Source organism: Gossypium arboreum, chromosome 10 (assembly GCF_025698485.1).
Source record: "Gossypium arboreum isolate Shixiya-1 chromosome 10, ASM2569848v2, whole genome shotgun sequence".
In the NCBI taxonomy this organism is placed as follows: Eukaryota; Viridiplantae; Streptophyta; class Magnoliopsida; order Malvales; family Malvaceae; genus Gossypium; species Gossypium arboreum.
Genome location: NC_069079.1, coordinates 112,138,377 through 112,149,966, shown reverse-complemented (window position 1 = coordinate 112,149,966; position 11,590 = coordinate 112,138,377). Strand labels below are relative to the sequence as shown.

Sequence of the window (11,590 nt, the reverse complement as noted above, 5' to 3'; positions counted from 1 at the left end):
ATCGTGTTGGTTGAAAGTCGAGAATCAACTTTAACCGTTTATTCCAAAACACAAGTACAAATTTGGTAAAAATTTTATTTCTATAAATAACACAACTGGTTTAGTTTTAAGAAACTTTTAGTTTTCTGTTATGCAACAAAATTATTTTCTAAATCGAATTTTTTCAACAATCGGTATTAGAGCCAAGTTGTACTGTGTTTATAGTGTAAATTGGTTTTAATGAATTTTCTCCTCTCCCTCTTGATTGATTAAATTGATGAGAAGTGTCATTATTACATTATGAACATGTTTTCGATTTACATATATGAATGTATGGATATTGCTTATTTTAATTTATTATAAAATAATTTTACCAAAAATTGTGGTTTCTAAATTTTAGATCGATTGTAATTTAGGTTGTTAAATTTTTTAAATTTGAAATTAGATCATGGAATATCATCTCCAGGCAAGTTTTTTAATTTTAATTTTTGTAAAATTAGAAAATCATGTGAACCGGAAATAGACTTGGAATTTCCATAATCTCAAATTTCTCAACAAAACCCAAAAAAGCATAGTAGACTCATAACCCAAACTAAAATAAGGTTGAACAATCAGACGAATGGGGACTCGTTGTAGGTGACAAACTATTGGAAAAATTCAATTCGGAAACGATTTTCTTGCACAGCGAAAAATAAAAATTTTCAAAACTGAGTCAGTTTGTGATATTTATAACAATAAACCAATTATTGAATTCACGTCTATGTTTTTGGCTAGATGAATCCTTAACGTTCCCGACTTTTAACTGAACGACTTTCTCTGCTATTCTCGTACCACGAACTCTTCGAGTGTGGGCTCGAATAATTTGAATCAAAACACAAAACTAGAATAGTTTTCTTTATTTAAGTGTGAAAACGAAAAATCTCTTTTCAAACAGAAACCTGTAGAAATTGTTATTTCAGAAAATAAATTTAATAGTTGAGAATAAATTCTCTCTATTTTTGGGCAGAGTAACAATATCTTTAAATTGTGTAAATAGTCCTATTGGTGCCATCTATTTATAGGGAGCAAAGTAAGAAAGGATGTGACATGGAGAAGCTACGCTGACGAGGATGAAAAAGTTCAAGTGAGTTTCTGTACCCCACCTTTAGACGACCAATAACATTGAACTGCTGAAATGATATGTGTCTTTTTATGTTCAATGTTGTTTGTATTCGTGGTTGTGTATGAACATGGTGATTGAATATGCTTCCATGTATGTTTGTTGGATGTTAATTAGTTATGAATTGAAGTATTAATGGGTGGTGTACTGTATACTATAGAAATAAATAAGTACAATATATTTCTTGAAATACTTGTATGTATATGATGCGGAGTAAGGGGGATTTACCTTTATAGGGTAGATGAAGATAGGAATAATTGGTGAAATGAAGGAATAGGTAGCTTGAAATGGGTATTCGAGGGAGTTTGGGCAACCTTATGGGATGTATCGGTTGGCTCGCTAGAGAAACACCGTGGCAAAGGTCTATCGACTCCATGGAGTGACGCCGCGATAGTTGTTTATAGGTCCTACGGGGCGACATCTCGAAAGAGATCTGATATATAAGACCATAACTAGGCTATGGCAACATATGAAGTCTGCCAAGACAGTAAACATGGGTCAATATTGTGTAAGACCATAGCTAGACTATGACAACATATAGAGTCCAGTAGGACAGTAAACATAGGTTAATACTATGTAAGACCATAGGTAGGCTGTGGCAACATAAGAAGTTCACCAGGATAGAGAACTTGGAGGCTAGCCAGGACATAAAAAAGAGAAGCCTCGGAATGACTTGTGTAGTGAATGATAAGACAGAATGATCTTGGTGCGTATGAGAACGTGTGTAAACCAGGAAAGGAAAAGAAACGCCAACCTATAAATATAAAAAAAGTTGGTAGAAGTGTTTAAGACTAAGAGTAAGTATGTTAATGAGGGAATCTACTAAATTGCTATGGAGAAAAAAGTTGGTATAAACGATCTTAATAGGGTAGAGGAAATAAAAGGGACACATTCTTCAGGTTATGAAGTATCCGACATTTTGAGTTTGCCAGTGGTTGGTGGGTAAACTAGCGTTAGGCGAAATAAAATAAGTCAAGGAAGTAGCTTTTGATCCAAACAACCTGATCGTTAAGTTCCACCAGAGATCTACAGAGAAAAATGGACATCAGGATAGGGTTACAAGGTGAGAGAAAATCTACAATGACCATCCAATGAAGAAGTCCGCTATCTTGGGTGAAAAGTCAGCCAGAAAATAACGAAGAAAAAGGAAATCCATTAGTACTAATAACATAGATAGACCATGTGAGACTACCTAAGGCGGAGACTACCAAGGGATGCCTAAATAGGAGATAGTCCGCTGGAATTATCCATTAATTAGAGCACTTTAAAGATTGGACTAAGGTGAATAAGTGCTTGAAGGTTGCATTGTGGGTGCGAGACCACAGGAAAAAAGAGAGTGTTAATTCAGTCAGCCAAGTATCAAATTTGAGTCCACCGATTGGGATAATAGAACGAGACCTTATTCAGGAAAGGGTTCTAACATAGGTTAAGACAAAAACCAGATTACCGACTAAATACTACACCAAATGCATATGGAGTTCAGTGTGGATTAAAAGGATCAAGAAAGGGATCCATAATTATGGCAAAGTCTTAGTTACAGCGCCAATAGTTGTTACCATTCCGTGATGGCAAAAACAAGTATCCGAGATGAGATACGACACAAAAGGTATAAAAAAAGTCTAGAATAATGCTATTTAGGGTCAAGGCCCATAACAAAATAAAAGATAGAAGTAATCTTGATACTACATAGTGATGGTTAGTGGTTATACCTGTTGTCCGTTAGCTTAAAGTAAACAAAGCATTTGCTATGCTGGTGGAATATACAAATTCTCCTACAAACTTTATGGAGTTTTCCATTTGCGAATAAAGTATCATTTCCCCTAAATTTTAATAAATCTCCTATACAAGATCTCACTAAGTTCTTTCGAGCTTATAAAATTTACTGATTGTATGCAGGATAGATGAAGACTCAAGGATCGAATGAAGGGAACAAGCCAGACACAACTAGACTGAAGTATTGGGCGCGGTTGTTGTTTCATGTATATAGAGGGGCGCCTTTAGAGGTCATGCTTCGGGGATTAAATAGGATATATATCTTTATCAAAGTCTTTAAAATTTTGTAATTAACTGTTAAGGTTAATAAATACCATTATTGTGGGATTAACACCCGTGTGATAAGAGTTTTAATAGAAGTTAAATTTCAAAAGTGAGATATGTTTAAGTATGTAGTTAAATCAAATTTTAATACTTTGATACGATACTCAAGTTAATTGTGACATTCGGTACCTGGACCTGGCGATCAGGTCGGTTATAGGGTGTTACACTTATTACTTCCTTCCTACTACTTGATTTTCTCTACGACTTCAATGAATTTTTTGAAAGTAATTTTTTTCTTTAATTTAATTTATTTTTATATGTGTTGGGGATTGACCCGTATAAACAATGAAATAGAAAAGGTAGAAGAATGAACACAAATATTTTACATGAAAAACTCCTCCAAAGAGGATAAACACCACGAGAAAAGGAGGCATCGACTTAACATTAATGGAGCAAACAAAACAAGAGTACAATGAGAATATAATAAACCCAAACCCCAAATACAAAGCTCATTTTTGAAACTCTCACAAAAGGGGTTTCACAAAATTCTCTCAAACTCTCACCAAAACTCCATATGCGACTACATCTTGTTGTCTTCAAATAAAAGCCCTTACTGATTGGCGTGTCTAAATCAGGGTTACTAAGGCCCTTTAAATAGGATAAAATTAAAGTTTTAATCATACTAAAATATCCATGAAGTAGTCAGAGTCCAACTGAGAGAAGAAGTCTTGTTGAGTTGTCCAAAATATAGTTGTATAACATCAGGAATGGTAGTGACATCGTGACGTGCCAGCTTTTCTCGTCACGACATCACCGCCACGTCCATTGCTAAAAATCATCGTGCTGTCCTGACGATCTGTTTTTGCCCTTCTTCGGTTGCTTGTCAATTCTCTTATAAAGTGTCTGCAATGTGTCCAATAAATGTGAGGCACGCCCCACAATGTGCATATTTAATCATATATATTATATCGTTTACATGTTATATTTTTTTCTATTTTTCTCTTTTCTTTTCGTTATATGAATTGAAAATTTAATTTTATTATAGAATTTATGAATATTTACAAGCAAAAGGGAAAAAAAATTTAAGGTTTAGGTTTAGCTCTAAGACTAATTTGATCATAACCTTTTTGCATGATTTACCTTTGAATTATGGTTTGTTGTATATAATTGAGAATTCTATTGGAATGGTTTTCGAGAATAAGCAAATGATTAGCAACCCATTTAGAAATAGAATAGATAAGACAAAGGATCAATCAAATTTCAAAGTAATTATGTATTATATTCATGTAACTTATGTTTGTTTTTCAATTTCCAAAGCAAATTATGCTACATTGAGGCTTTGAAAAGAATTGTAAAAACTATAAATTAAATTTCAATATTAAATATTTAATCCACATATTTGTTAAGAATGAAGCTTATTATAAAAAATTTAAATACATGAATATTATATTTTATTTAGTAAGAGCAAATTAAGTAAATTATCATTATATTCCTAGGAAAGTATTTAGAGTGAACCAAACGTGATAATGTAACTTTCCCAAGATTTTAATTAATACCATCCAACATAAACCAAACGATATAAAGTAACTTTCCGATAATCACATTTCATTGAAATCATAATATGAGAAAACATCAAAACATCAAATACCACTTAATAGTTAAGATTTAGTAAAACTAGGCCAGCAAAACTTATTACTAATTTTGCTATTAAACCGTAGTTTAGTGTGTATGTATATAATTAAATATAAGTAGTCAGAAGGAATGGATAATTAAATAGTTATATAATAAATTTATTCTTAATTGTATTTATGTTTATGAAATTCAACTGTGCTCAAAATTTCAATTCCCTTAATTATGTTTCAGTAATAACTTTTTGAGATACTGTTTGGGTTGATATAATTACCTTCAGTAAAAATATAGTAGAATTCTGAGTTTCTCTATTTGAAAAATGAATAAAATGGTCCATAATTTGCTCTGTTAGATTAAATAAAGTATTGTACAGGTTAGTATCTATTTAGAAAATAAGTAAATTAATTCCTTTATATTATAAAGAAATCATTTATAAAAATTTTCGTATATTAACTACTAATGTGGAATCTTGATTTACTTTGTTGAATTAAATGGCTTAACAAAATGATTATAACAAGTTGATAGCTTATATTTGTGTTAAGTGGTGTTTTCTCAAATTTTTCTATCTATTTTAATTTTAATTATTCATTAATTAAATAAATAAAACTTATTTATATAATGCAATAACATAATAATAATAATAATAACGCAATTTTAAACAATTTTAAATTATTAATAATAATAACCATGATAATTAACTAAAATAAGATATTTTAAAGCATGATAATTGTCTATTAAATTGATAAATTAATTATTATTATTATTATATAAAATAATAATATCTTATTATTGATAATTATTAAAATATCTTTTAAATTAATTTTGATAATTAATTAAAGTTTTATAATAAATTATGTGTTAATTTTTAAAATTAATTAAAGTTTTATTTATTTAATTAAAATAGATATTTTAAACAATTTAAATACGTAATTACGTTTTATAATATGGAGTATTAATTAATAATGAGTAATATTTTTGTTGTAAATAAATATCTTATTAAAATTTAAATGCATAATGACTTTTTGGTCTTTCAACTTAACCAAAAAAATCATTTTAGTCATTATTTATTTTTTCCTATTTTAGCCCTTAAACTTATATTTTTATCAAATCACCCCAAATTTGATGAAATAGTTAACATTTGTTAACTTAACGACATGGCAACATTTAATTCATTTTAAATTTTAAAAATATTAAAAATATTTTTATAATTTTTATTCTTTTAAATAATTTTAATGATTTTTAATTTTTAAAAAGCAGTTCTTATAATTTTTTGAATTTTTAAAATTTTAAAAAATTAACTAAATGTTGAAGTGTCACTTACATGGCAATCCACATGCATGCCATGTCAAGAATTTTTTTTTAAAAAAAAAGTTAAATTTTCCATCTATTTTAAGGTGATTTGACAAAAAAATACAAGTTTAAGGGCTAAAAATATAAAAAATAAAATGAAGGATTAAAATGACTTTTTTATAAAGTTTGAGGGTCAAGTAAGTTATTATGTCACGTTAAAATTTAAAAAAAAAATACAATTGCCTAGAACTCTAGAAAGATAAATGCATTTCAACGCACTTAAATTCATATCCTCTTACATAAACAACAATGTTACTAGGAAGTAAGCTAATACCCAATTAATTAAATTTAAATTAATAACAAATTTAAAGCAACTTTTGTATGATTGTGATTATTAATAATAAGTTGGTGACATGGGAGTATTAATTAAATTATATTTGATTATGCGTTAACTCATAATTAAATACATAATGTGCCAGGTGTATAGTATTCAATCCTATATTAAATATATCAAATAAAATATTTAATCCTGTCTTAATATTAATGCATTATGTCTTTCAAAACAAATTAGTGCATTATGTATATATGAATATACTCAACTCTATAATATTATATTAATTTTAATAGATAATGAAAACTATTTAAATTATTAAATTATAATAATAATAAATATTAAGTTATAATTTTAATTAGATAATTAGAATTTTTAAATTTTAAATAAATATTTAATATTATCTATAATACTATCTATTTCAAATTTTAAAATTAACATAAAAAATTTTAAAAATTTAATTGTCACATTTGAAAAAGATAAATTTAAGAAAATTATTTTACCTAGCAATTAAGAGGGAAGGTAATGAAATTCACCAGTAAAAGCAGCACCATAGCGACAGCTTTAGATCCTGAAGACCAGAAGAGATACCAGTAAAGTATGGTCTTCACGCGGTTTACATCGAGGAGTCGCGACAGAGATACCTGGTACGGTCGGAAATCATTTGCCATCTTCTATTTCAAGAGTTGATCGATAGGTCCACTAACGAAGGTAAAGTTGTGGTGTCTTGCTAGGTGGTGTTTTGTTCGTACACTGGATGCTTGAAAACAATGAGACTCAATTGGGTTCCATGGAAGAGCTGGTTGAGTTTTACACTTGCTAACAAAAAGAAAAAGAAGAAGAAGAAGAAGAAGAAGATGATGATGATGATGAAGCTATTGTTGAATTTGTCAAAAAAGGGCGTGTTAGCAAATAATGGAAATTAATTTATTAGTGTTTTTGAATGACCCTTTTGGGGACGACCAGAATTAACTCATAATTTGATTTTCAACTAGCGGGCTGATGATCGATGTTGCTCCATGGCGAATCTATAAATTATTTTAGAGGGTTAGAAATTTAATTATAAAATTTTGATATGTCAAAAACATAATATTACCGTTTATTAATTTATAAATTCATCATTGAGATTAGAAAAATTCTAATAATTTTACCAAATTTTAATTTATAATTTTATTATTTTAGAATGAATTAAAATAACAATTTTCTATTTTTGGAACGGTCAAATTCCTAGCTCTTCAAACAACTTCCATAGAAAAATTGTTTTTTTTTTTGTATTTTTAAAACAAAAGTAAGTAAATATTTTAAAAAATTAAATTAAAAAGTAAATTTTACGTTTTAAAATCACATCTTCTTATTTAGCCTTTAAATATTTTTAATATATTTTAAATTAAAAATTTAGGTGAAAACTTAAAATATAACTAAGCTTTTATTTCAAATTTCAAAATTATCTTTTACGTATTTAGAAATATACTTTCAAAACCAAAAAATATATATATATTTTTATAAAAACAAAGAAAAAGTACCAACCACTATAATTTTAAAAATATGATAAATTATTAAATAAGTTATTGCAATAATTATTTTAAAAATTAAAAATATTAAAAATAAAATAGAAACCTAAATAGTTAATTAGAATTATTTAAATAATAATTTAAAAATAAAATGTTGTTAAATATATATTTAACAATTTAAAAACATAGATATTGTTAAGAAATTAAAATAATTAGCTTTTACTCGGTTTTTTGCAATTTTTTACTTCATTATAATTAAAAATGCTTTACGATTTTTAAGTGTTAATACGAAACACGCATGCATGTTTATTATATAAATTTAAAAAAAGAGTCTATATTTTTTCTTTTCAATGAACAGGGACGAAGCCAGGGGGGCTGGCATGGGCCCGGCCCCCTTAAAATATAAATTTATTTTTTGGTCCTTAAAATTTTTTAAAAATTTTAAATTAGTAAAGATAAAATTACACTTTAGCTCCTCTAAAATTATGAAAATTCAATTTAATCCTTTACAAATTATAAAGATATAAACTATAAAAATTAAAATTTTATCCGGTCCCCTAAATACTTATTCTGGCTTTGCCTCTGTCAATGAAGTTAACTTTTAAATTGTGAATTATTGTATTAAATACCTTAAAGGTTCTATTTTTACTAGATTTTGGAATCAATTTTAATTTTTAAATTTGTTTCACAATTTAATTTTTAGATAAATTTTTTTACTAATAAATAAAGAGTTGATTTCATTATAATTCATGATAAATGAATTTTTACATAAATATATATTATTTAAAATTTAAATTATGAAACATATTTAAAAATTAAAAGTTTATTATGTTATAATTTATGCTAATTAGATTTTTATGCTAATTGTATATTATTATAATAATGAATATTTATAGGATTGATTTTTAAAAATTTAAAAAACTTTAAAAAAATTAAAACACTTACTATAAATAGATTTCATAAATAAAAATTAATGGATTTCATGAACACTTTTTTTATATTATACATGTTCATTTTAAGATTCATGTTTGAGGTTCATGGCAACCCTCCCAACAATGTTGTCTCCAAGGTTCGAATCTATATTTTCCACTTCCATAAACACATTTTATCTATGTTTAATTTAGGAAATTGTATATAATAATAATAATAAAATTTTAAAACATTATTTTTATCAAAAAAATATTGAATTATAAAATATATAAAAATTATAAAATGAGTTAAATTTATTAATAATATCAACCATCAAATTAAATTTATACAAATTTATAAAATAATTTATATATAAAGCTAAACTTGTGCAACGCTGGGTAAAAAACTAGTATATTATATATTATAAGGTTCTATATAAATGTGTTCATATTATAATTTTGTAACACATGGCATTCCTCATTTTAAGCATTTATTTTCACTTTAGATAATCTACTTTAAACATAACTTAATTATTATATCTATATATATTACAATTTATAAGACTCTTTTTAAATTAATCTTATTGTTATTTTTTATAATAAAATCATTTTTGTTACTATTAATTATAATTATTTTCATAAATTAATTTGTTTGTTAGTACAAAATTTTATAATAAAACATTAATATATCTATCTATTATAATATTTCAAAGTCAATTTTTTCAATTTATTTCAACAATTAACATTTTTATTTATTATAATTATTTTAATATAATATTTTTAAACTGCATAATAAAACATATATTTTATATACTACTAATATTTTATTTTAAAATAATTATATTAACAATCATTCTATGCATCCCACAGTATACAAACTAATTTTATATATTTATCTAAACTCATTCACTCAAATAATTAAAAAAAAAATGTTTCACCCTAAACCCAAATAACCAAATCCTCTTTCACCCACGGTTAGATCCTTTTCTATCAATGCCATACCTTTTAATTTTCGTTTTATTTACCGAATAAACTAAAGGAAGAAAGTGAAACAAAGAAAAATCTCCATTATTCATCCTATTTCAGAAAAGGGTATTTTCATTTTATTTTTCAATTAACTGGGTTTTGGTTTATTCAATATAAATTTTAATATATTCCTTCACTTTCCCATTTTATGAAAAAAAAAAAATACAACCACCACAAAACGTGGAAAATGAATCAAAAAGTTAGCTACTATTGATTTGCTGCTCTCCTAATTGAATGAGTGTAGTATGTTTGTATTTGTTTAATACGTAATGTATAAATTATAGATATATTAATTAACTCATCTTTGAAATATTTAATCTTATGATTTAAAGCTACCACATCTACTACATGCTTCATTTATTACCACTTCACCCCCTTTTTTTTTTTTAAGCTGATGATATACACATTTATTACTCTTATCATTACACTATAGAATTTAAAATCTTAAATTCTTATCGATTTCTTTATCACTCGACTCAACATGTATAGATTAAAGAGTGATATTAAATATAGAAATTTTAATCTCAACATTTGCAACTTTTTTTTTATCTCGAGACTTGACTTATTACAATTTTTTTTATTTTTTCATCAATATTATGAATAAATAAATTGTTAATTTTTGTTTCAATTTAAATCTCAGCATTTGCAACTAATTGTTGAACTAGATTCATTGATGACAGTTTAGTTTCTTAATGATCCGTTTGATGAGTCTCATTTGTCTAGTATCTTGGTTTTTGTCTGTGCAGTGAGGGTGGACGTTGATATGGTTGCACATATAACTCTACAACTAGGGGCAAAACTAAAAAAAAAAATTTAGGAAGAGTCAAAATTAAATTGTAATTTTTATGACAGTAAAATACAATTTCATCATTTTAATAGCCTATATCTTTATAATTTTAAATAATTAAAAAAATTAATACTTTTAAAAGGTTAAAGTATAATTTTACTATTATTTTTAGGACTGAAATTGATTCCTACTCTTCTAACACATTTAGCCAAAATGATTCTCTTTATACTATTTTTTCGTTCATATATTTAGATTCAATTTAAAGGTATTCTTGTATTTATTTTATGAAATTTTATATGGGATATATCTTTAAATTATACATTAACTTTGGTCAAATATGTAATGATATATGAACTATGATTTATGTAATTTTATATATAAATATATATTTTGATATAATTTTCACAAATCACTAATACAATTATTGATATTGTACTATTTTGTGTTTACATATTGCACATATAAATAATTTAATTTAACTAATACAAAAATAAAGTAATGTATTAATTTTTTTAAAAATATGTAAAATTAGATCAAAATAAAATTGAATCAAAATCAAAATTTCATATATATATATATATATATATATATATTTCAACCATAATAAAAATTGAAAATAAAATATCTAAACAACTAAAATATTCTCTGTCTCTAACAAATTTGAAGAGATTGTGCAAGCCCTCCAAGTACAAAACCCTCGGAATCTTTTATCATAACGCTTAATCTACTGTTGTGATCAATCTCATTGATATCAATAACCAAACCAAGTGGAGGAGCCTATCTAACCAGCCTCAACTTCCCCAGGACAATAGTTATGCAAGTGCGGGCCAAAATTCGTTACCAAAAGTGGGGATAATACCATTTATAATTTGGTAAAGAAACCAAAGCAAAGATGAAAATGTAAAAGGAGGAAGGAGAATATTCAAAGCAAAA

At 26.1% G+C, this 11,590-nt stretch overlaps 2 long non-coding RNA genes across 2 annotated transcripts; one reads left to right on the top strand and one right to left on the bottom strand.

Annotated features, from left to right (window-relative positions):
- Positions 1-3,555: 3,555 nt before the first annotated feature.
- Positions 3,556-7,164, bottom strand: LOC128282479 (uncharacterized). Its single transcript, XR_008272758.1, has 2 exons — positions 6,962-7,164; positions 3,556-4,078 (listed from the first exon to the last, which is right to left on the bottom strand). It is a non-coding gene; the product is annotated as an uncharacterized LOC128282479 (long non-coding RNA).
- LOC128282480 (uncharacterized) lies at positions 6,937-7,275 on the top strand. Its single transcript, XR_008272759.1, has 2 exons — positions 6,937-7,072; positions 7,160-7,275. It is a non-coding gene; the product is annotated as an uncharacterized LOC128282480 (long non-coding RNA).
- The last annotated feature ends 4,315 nt before the right edge of the window (positions 7,276-11,590 follow it).